Below are 8,182 nucleotides of genomic sequence, written 5' to 3' on the forward strand. Positions count from 1 at the left end.
TGTGGCAATATCGGTGTCTCGTCGGCCTGGATTGAGAGAAAATCACTTCAGCTAGTCAGTGATTCCCATCAGAAGTGATGGAAAAGCCCCGAGTGTAAGCTCGACCGAGATCACTTGACTACTGATGAATTCACAAGTTGAGTCGATCTGATCCAAGCCCCTTTATCCTCTTTTTTTCTTCATCCGAACGCCTTTTGAAGGGTATTGTTGCAAAGATAAACCCGAGTTTTCTTTCATTTGGAGATATTTGGCTGCTTCCACATTGATCAGAAGCTGTCAGTCAAATGACAATCTGCTGACAGAGTCTGAACACAGCATTAGATGAACATTTCAGTAAACGAGCGTGTGCTACAATCACGAGTCACTCTATAAGATGAGATTTCAGCACTTGACAAACGGACAGCGACTCTAAGCAGCTCTTAAAGCACAGATACTGCGATTGTGTTAAGTGCATTTCTGGGAAACACACGTGAAACAATAACGAAAGATCGTAAAATGACTATCTGAAGAGATGATCACCGAACAATCAAGCGCTTTACTGCTGCGCAACTCAACCGAATGCGTCTGATACGAGATCAATCATATATACACGATATATAGAAACATTTATTATTATTTGTGATCATTATTTCAAATACAAAAGTAGTGATGAGAAAAGTAGTTTAAAAATCACAATAAAAAAATAAATGATCAGAGAAAATATTACACACAGATCTACTGTTTTTAATAAACTGTTTTAATGAATTTATTTTAAAAGTGCTGTTTGTACTGTTCTTCAAATAGTGAATAAAATGAGACAAACCCTGAGTAAAAGGTGCAGCATTTCTAAACACTGAAGCTGTCAGTCAGTTCAGCACAAACTCACTGTGTGTGAAAACTCCCGTTTTAATCAATTCATCTGTCAAAACTGCACAATCCAGCTTTTATTGACACTGTGTTTCTGCTTTGTTTGTTGTAATGAGAGGATTTGTGATTGTTAGCAACAGACAGAAACAGAGCTAACTTAATATAGAATTAAATAGAATAACAATGTGTAGAAAATGTAACAGAGATCATGGACATGTTTTAAGTAACATGGACATTTCACACATTGTAGATTTACTTTATATCTTCTGACACATTTAAGTGCTGCACTTGACAATCACATTTAAACATCTGAATCATTATGAATGAGTTTAATAGAAATATTATTAAACTGAAGAGCCAGACAGACTCATCTGAGCTTCTTCCTCCTCTGTTCCAGCTTTACATTAAACACAATGATCATCTGCTTGAATACTAAAGCAACATTAATCATTCAATATCATGTTTCTAACACACATGCTGCATTATTTGATTGTAAAGTCTGAGTCTCTTCACCTGTATGGATCACATTTACACATTTATCACACATTTATTTCTCCTCATAGACACAGTAGTGAAGCTCTTCTGTGGATCTTCAGCTGATGTTTACTGCTCCTCTCAAGATCACTTCACTTTATGAGATACAGCATTTATCATCTTTTCGTGATTGAACTCTTTCAGAGACTCTTGACAATAATGGTGATTGAAATCTATCAGACATTTTTTGCTGCTGAACTCTATGAGGTATTGGTGATGGATCTGTATCTTCTTCAGATTCTTCATCTTCTGTATCATCAACACTGTACGAGAAAAAAAAAATAGTATTCAGAACAAATTGCAATTGCAATTTCATTTTCAATTGAGTTAAATTTACATTTAAAAATTTTTGCATAGATATTTCAAAAATAATATTTGTGTTTTAAATAAATTTATAATTCTGTTTGTGACTCCTGTTGAGTCATTATAAAGAGAAACACACACTAACGAGTGTACACCAAATATAATAAATGACAAGAACAAACACAAATGTGATTCTGTCTTAAAACACAAATCTTTCAGTTAAATGTGTCACTAGTTAAAGCTGTTTGTCTCTAGTTTAAACATGTTTGTGTTGGTCTCAGTAAATAAGTGAAATGATTGCACAGCTCGCTGGAATACTGGATTCTGATTGGTCAGTGGTGACATTCGGAGGTGTGTTATTCATTAGGTGTGTGTCATTAGCAGCAGAATAACACACAGTCATACGGTATTTGAGTCGGCCGTTTCTTTGACTTCTCTCGTATCACAGCACCGCGCTCTCACTCGTTTCATTCAAACACAACTGCTATTAGCTTGTGCCTCAGTTACTGACTGGATTTACCCTCAAACCAAACCGCAGGAGATTCCTGTTAATAGTAGACTTGAGGAGACATTGTTCAAAGTGTGTCTTGTTGTTCAAGTTGTTGCTAACTGAGCAGAAGTGTTTAGCTGAATCTAAATTGTGTCTAATTCTTCACTTGTGTGTCAAGAAAGCATATAATAAGTGTGATAATGCAGATGCAGCCGGATGTTATCACAGAATAAGTCTCTTCAGGAGGACACAAGTCCTGATCACCCTGTCATGTTTATTCTGTGATAACAAGCGGCTGGAGGGACATTATCTCTTACAGAAAGTAAGTGTAAAGTAATGTGACGTGTTGCTTGTCAAAGTAAAAACACACAAGAGACAGAGACATTGATCATGTGATGCTGGACGACTGTGAGCTGAAGCTGAATCTGCTCTGATTTTACCAGCGTTTTCCTACAATCTGAACAAATCTATTTCAAACTCTAATGATTCACTATTACTGATCTCATTAATAAAGCAGCTGTTGCTGTAGAAAGCTGTGACAGTCTGCTTTTCTTCTCTTTCCTCCTTTGTATTCAACATTTTTATCAACTTTACATTTCATTCTGACACAAACCCTTTGAAATAAAGCTTGATGATCATTTGATAAACTCTTTTCACTAATATTTGAAAGTATGTATTTGTTCACATATCAGAGGTAAATGAATCTCTTTAATATCACAAAGTGAAGTTTACTCACCTCAGTTTACAGTTTGAGTCTCGTAGCAGATCAATGAGCTTCTGCTTTGAGTCTCCAATCTTATTATAACTCAGATCAAGCTGTTTTAGAAACTGCAGAGCTTTTGTGTTTGTCAAAGACTGAGTTAAAGAAGAAACATCTGTAATGCCACAGCCATAAAGACTAGAAAGAGACAAACAGAGGAAGAGAGATCATCTTACAAACAAATCATTAAGATGAAGAATCTTTCACAAATATAATGTGAACACATTCATCATGAGATATTGAGTATAAAGTGTTTTGTTCAACTCTTATGTGCTGTTCGTTTGGGGAGGACACTCGTGCTGTTTGGGCTCTCCAGAGAACACAGCCAACAAAACGACATTTTGTTACAAAATGTGTCATTTATTAATGTTTTTACTCTACATTTATGTAGTTTTTTGAAGGATTTATGATATTTTGTAAATGTATAAAATGTATTAATTAAAAATATATTTTTAAATAGGTTTTTATATAAAAAGAATATAATTTTATATATAAAGAATAGCACCAAGTGTTGACAACCGTACAAAGTCTCATGTCATTTAGATAAAGGGAACATTTGTTTTTATTTCAGCAAACATCATTTGGGGTCTCAAAAGACCTTGAACAGCACATAAGTGTCAGGGTTTGGCAAGGGAAGACCCAGATGCAGAATTATCAGGGGGGAAACAATTTATTAACAAGCGTGAAACACGGATGGAGTAAGACAGTCCGCAATAGGGCAGGGCACACGACAGGAGAACAGGCTGGTCAGAAAGACATGGCTCCAGACTCTGTGGCAAAAGGAGACCTGGTAGCAACTCAAGTAGGAAGGGCCTGACCCAGTTGAAGGAACCCCTTGTAGCACCACAAGGTCCGTCCGGTCAGACGAACCAGCGACCAGGGAGGATTCAGGAAACAGGGCAGGAACCAACACAGACACAAACAAAGACAAAACAGGGGAGACAAGAATTTGACAGATGAAAGTAAACTTGCAAACCAATGCCTAGGGAGAAACGAAAACTAAAAAGGAAAAACAAAAAGTCATACTAGAAATAACTGAAAACAAAAAAGGATAACAATTGGAAAAAGCTAGGTATAACTAACTAGAACTACAAACCAAAATAAAGAAAACAGCAACCCTGCTGAAAACTAGAAAGAAAATAAAAAGGTGGGAAAAACCCCAAAAGGTTCAAGAACACAAAAAACAAAATTACAAAGACTATAACTAGACTACACAGGGGAACAAGTGAAAACTAGAAAACAAGAGGGAACCAAATAAATTGCAAAATACTGATTAAAGAGTTCTCACAAGACTAAATATCTAAGCAAGAGACTGTACACAAGGCACACACAAAAACGAACCAGCAAAGACCAGAGGGAAATGAGCACAATATAAAGGGAGCAGAGCACACAAGGATCAGGTGAACAATTAGACAAACAAAAGGACTAAACAAGGGGGCGTGGTGATTAGAAACGAGGAGGCAGGACAAGGGGAGCACACGGCCAACATAAACAAAGACACAACCATGTGCTCAGGCACAAAATGAACAGAGACACATTAAACAAAGATAGAACAGACAAGACTGTCAGGGCAGGATCCTGACAGTACCCCCCCTCCAAAGGACGCCTCCTGGCGTCCATCCTGGGTGGAGTTAAATGGGTCACAGGGTTGGTAGGGAGCCAAAATGGTACTGATTTGGGGGGTGGGTGGGAAGGGACCCATGGATGTCCAGGCCTGTCAGGAAACACAGGGGGTGGGATGTGAAGGGCGGAAAATGTTCCAGGGGAATGATTTAATGCTGACCAGGGTGGTGCCATCTTAGGGAAACTTTGCAGACCGTGACCGACAGAGGGTGGGTTAAGGGTGGGGGCATAGTTGGTGGCACCTCTACCAGCACATTTCACAGGTGAAGGTCTCCTACTGGACTGGGTATTACGGCCAAACTCCAAGATATTCTTGGTAGGCAAGACATGACTAACCAGGGATTCGGAGGTGGCATCAACGAGAAGTTTAGGGCTCTCTGGAAGGGCATCCTTGGATAGAACATGGACAGTTTTCAAAGGTACAGCATGAGAGATAATGTCATCTTCTGTGGGCTTTACATGACTGACAAGACTTTCAGGGATGGCCTCCAAGGATGCGACAAGAACTTCTTCTGTAGCGGGGGGAGAGTCTGGAGTGGGCTCTGGGGATATAACAGGGATGCTCTTAGGGGCCTCTGGACCAAGTTCAAATACTGACACTGGACAGCCCTTGGGACTTGTTGAAATGCCCTCCTGGGCTGCAGGAATAGGCTCAGGAACTGATTTTTGAGTGCCCCCTGGGGCTGCTGGAATGGGCTCCAGACTTGGTTCTGGTCTGCCCTCCGGGGCTACTGGAACAGACTCGGGAGTGGGTTCTTGACCGCCCTCAGGGGCTGCTGAGCTGCCCTCCGGGGCTACTGGAACAGACTCGTGAGTGGCTTCTTGACCGCCCTCAGGGGCTGCTGAGCTGCCCTCCGGGGCTACTGGAACTGACTCGGCAGTGGGTTCTTGACCGCCCTCAGTGGCTGCTGAGCTGCCCTCCGGGGCTACTGGAACTGACTCGGGAGTGGGTTCTTGACCGCCCTCAGGGGCTGCTGAGCTGCCCTCCGGGGCTACTGGAACTGACTCGGGAGTGGGTTCTTGACCGCCCTCAGGGGCTGCTGAGCTGCCCTCCGGGGCTACTGGAACGGACTCGGGAGTGAGTTCTTGACCGCCCTCAGGGGCTGCTGAGCTGCCCTCCGGGGCTACTGGAACAGACTCATGAACAGATTCTTGGATTACTGATGCGGACGCTTGACTGGCCTCTGGGGCTGCAGGGACTGGGTCTTCAGGAACAAACTCCTGGACTGGTACTGAAGCGGATTCTGAAGCAGACTTTGGAATGAACTGGAATGAAGACTCTAGACTCTGGTGAGGGGCTTGTGAAGATTCTGGAGGCTCCAGGGCGGAAGCATATTCAGTGCCTGTGGGGGCTGACGGCTTGAGAATTCCCTCCATGGATATGACCGACATAGAGGGCTGTTTAGGAGTGGTCTCCATGGTAGTGTCAGGAGTGGCCAGCTCAGGCCTGACATGAGTGGCGGTGACAGAGAGAGGAGGCTGCTCAGGAATGATGTCCGTTACTATGACAGGAAAAACATGCAGCTCAGAACCTGCCTCCATGGCCATAACTGAAGTATCAGGCAACTTGGGATCATCCAGGGTAAGTATATGAGGGGTCTCTGAACAAAGGGTTCTAGCCATCCTTGCGCGGGACCTCCTACCCTTACGCCCCCCAGGACCGGAATTTGTCATCTTGCCTACTTCTTGAGTGACTTGGACTGACATAAACACAGAATTATCAAGACTCGACATGACTGGCTTGGACTTAACTGGGACAGACTTGACAGACACTGGAACAGAGGTTGACTGGGAAACTTCTCTTAAAGCTACCTTGACGGCTTCAGAAGGCTTCATTGACTCAGAAGCAGGAGCTGGCACTGAGCTACTCTCAGAGGCTGGAGCCAGCACAGGGGACTCCATGGCTGCTGCAGCAACTTGGGCCACCCTCTTCCTTCGGTCCCTTCGTTTCTCAGTGGGAGTCAGAAGATGATCGTGGACTTGACTCGAAGAGGGAAGGAGGGCAGGTTGATGGTCACTGCTGATGTCCTCCGGAGGGTTAAGGATTTGCCAGTCCTTGCGGGGATGCACATAATTAGAGAAATCCCAGAAATTCAAAATACGCAGCTGCTCCATCTCCCATCGAGGTAAGGGGTCATCCAGAGTGAGGCTGAAGGCCTCCTTCAGGGTTGCATCATCATATTCAAGGCCCCTAGCCATGGTCCAAAAGAATTGGGCATAGGACCGTGGTTCCTGGTCCTGCTGACGAAGTGATGCCAGTGCCTGTTGGAGCGCCAATCTCCCTTCCGCAGTGGCAGGTGGAACAATTTTAATACTCATTCTGCTGGGTCGTAGATTGGCTGGTTCGTTCTGTCAGGGTTTGGCAAGGGAAGACCCAGATGCAGAATTATCAGGGGGGAAACAATTTATTAACAAGCGTGAAACACGGATGGAGTAAGACAGTCCGCAATAGGGCAGGGCACACGACAGGAGAACAGGCTGGTCAGAAAGACATGGCTCCAGACTCTGTGGCAAAAGGAGACCTGGTAGCAACTGAAGTAGGAAGGGCCTGACCCAGTTGAAGGAACCCCTTGTAGCACCACAAGGTCCGTCCGGTCAGACGAACCAGCGACCAGGGAGGATTCAGGAAACAGGGCAGGAACCAACACAGACACAAACAAAAGACAAAACAGGGGAGACAAGAATTTGACAGATGAAAGTAAACTTGCAAACCAATGCCTAGGAGGAAATGAAAACTAAAAAGGAAAAACAAAAAGTCATACTAGAAATAACTGAAAACAAAAAAGGATAACAATTGGAAAAAGCTAGGTATAACTAACTAGAACTACAAACCAAAATAAAGAAAACAGCAATCCTGCTGAAAACTAGAAAGAAAATAAAAAGGTGGGAAAAACCCCAAAAGGTTCAAGAACAGAAAAAAACAAAATTACAAAGACTATAACTAGACTACACAGGGGAACAAGTGAAAACTAGAAAACAAGAGGGAACCAAATAAATTGCAAAATACTGATTAAAGAGTTCTCACAAGACTAAATATCTAAGCAAGAGACTGTACACAAGGCACACACAAAAACGAACCAGCAAAGACCAGAGGGAAATGAGCACAATATAAAGGGAGCAGAGCACACAAGGATCAGGTGAACAATTAGACAAACAAAAGGACTAAACAAGGGGGCGTGGTGATTAGAAACGAGGAGGCAGGACAAGGGGAGCACACGGCCAACATAAACAAAGACACAACCATGTGCTCAGGCACAAAATGAACAGAGACACATTAAACAAAGATAGAACAGACAAGACTGTCAGGGCAGGATCCTGACAATAAGAGTTAAAAAAAGTGATTTTCATCATTTTGATTCTTGTCTGTGAATGTTACTGACCTCAATCTCTCCAGTTTACAGCATGAATCCTTCAGTACGTCACATAAGTGATTCACTCCTGTGTTTTTTATTTGATTCCAGTTCAGGTTCAGTTCTCTCAGGTGTGATGGGTTTGATTTCAGAGCTGAAGTCAGGATGAGACACTGTTTCTCTGTAATAATGCATCCACTCAGACTGAAGACAGAAAGAGAAAACAGAATGAATCAGACACGTTATGTTCATGTGTGAGTAATTCATCATGTGTTA

The sequence above is a fragment of the Carassius auratus genome, unplaced genomic scaffold, assembly GCF_003368295.1.
Source record: "Carassius auratus strain Wakin unplaced genomic scaffold, ASM336829v1 scaf_tig00026821, whole genome shotgun sequence".
Classification (NCBI taxonomy): domain Eukaryota; kingdom Metazoa; phylum Chordata; class Actinopteri; order Cypriniformes; family Cyprinidae; genus Carassius; species Carassius auratus.